Raw genomic sequence first — 1,459 nt, 5'->3', positions numbered from 1 at the left:
TGCCAGGGTGGTGGGGGACATGTCATTAATGTATACTTACCTGTCCCGCTCCCCTGCCACTGCCGGATCTTGAGCCACCCGTTCTCCGTTGCGGTCATTGTTTTTGAAACATTGGGTCACGTCCCGCTTCCAAAATGGCCGGTCAGGATAGACACTATAGGCTCTTTCGGCTCATTTCATTACAGGGTATCACCTTCTTTACCATGTCGCCTTTTCATCAGGGTAGCGCTATGTCATTTCTCCACACCTGGACAGTTTGTATCTTATCTTGTCATAATCAAACATCATAAATGTGAAACAAAAATTATCGGTATAGCGACTATCAGGTATCAGGCAAGTTCATTTATATTTATTTTTAGAATTCTCTTTAGCTTCCGCCTGAGTAAACTACGCCATTGACTGTGACCTATACCCAGTTTTTCTAAAGTGTTGGAATAATAATAATAAAATAATAAAATAAAAAAAAACAATAGGGAAATAAAAATGGGTACCACTTTAAGAGGTATTCCAGAAAAAATAAACTTTTGCCCTATCCACAGTATAGGGGAAAAGTAGGAGATCGTGGGTGGTCTGACCTCTGTCCCTGCCATTTTCTGTATAAGGCCCTGGCTTCTGTATTATAAAAAGAGCTTCAGGTACGGCATGTGACCCGCATTTCTATTCAATCCTATTGAGCCTGACAAAAACAGCCGAGTACAGTGATCTACTGGCATACTCGGCTCTTTCGGTTGCTCCGTTGGAATGAATAGAGCCATGAGTCACGTGCTGTACCCGCGGCTCTATTCATAATACAGAAGTTGGTGCCCGGTATGGAGATCGGCCGGTGGTACAGAGGTCAGATCTCCCACGATCTCCTACCTTTTAGTTTATTTTTCCTGGAGTACCCCTTTAAGGCCCTTTCACACTGATTGGATATTGTCCAAGCCTACCAAGATAAATCCCATCTTTTAGACAACTCTAACCTGCTGATATCTCCCTATTGCGCACGGGGCACAGAGGATCATCCTCGTTTCTAACTCTCATCCTCAGCGCCGTTTCCGTGCAGTTTATAGTCCTTAGGCTAGTAAGGCGGCTTGGGGAACTGGGGGCAGTACAACTATGAATAACAGCAGAGTGCCAGTCGGTTGTACCACCACCAGTTCACCAAACTGCCTTACTAGCCTAGTGATTTAACTACATATTGCACAGAAACTATGCTGTGGAAGACAGTAAGAAATGTGCCATCATCCCCAGCACCCCATACTTAATAGGGAGATATCAGGTAAGATTGGTCCAACCTGCTGGTAGTTTCCCTTTAAGAAGCATAATTTGTCCATAGCATACTGTATCTTCCCATGTATACAGGAGATCTGCTGCCAACAATAATGGAAGTAAATAGACAGATGAATGATCTATCCAGTGCCAGCTGAATTGTACATAGTCAGAGCTCATAGTGGGGAGTTGTCTGTCCATGTAAAAG

This window comes from Dendropsophus ebraccatus, chromosome 11, assembly GCF_027789765.1.
Source record: "Dendropsophus ebraccatus isolate aDenEbr1 chromosome 11, aDenEbr1.pat, whole genome shotgun sequence".
In the NCBI taxonomy this organism is placed as follows: Eukaryota; Metazoa; Chordata; class Amphibia; order Anura; family Hylidae; genus Dendropsophus; species Dendropsophus ebraccatus.
This window is presented reverse-complemented; position numbering follows the sequence as displayed.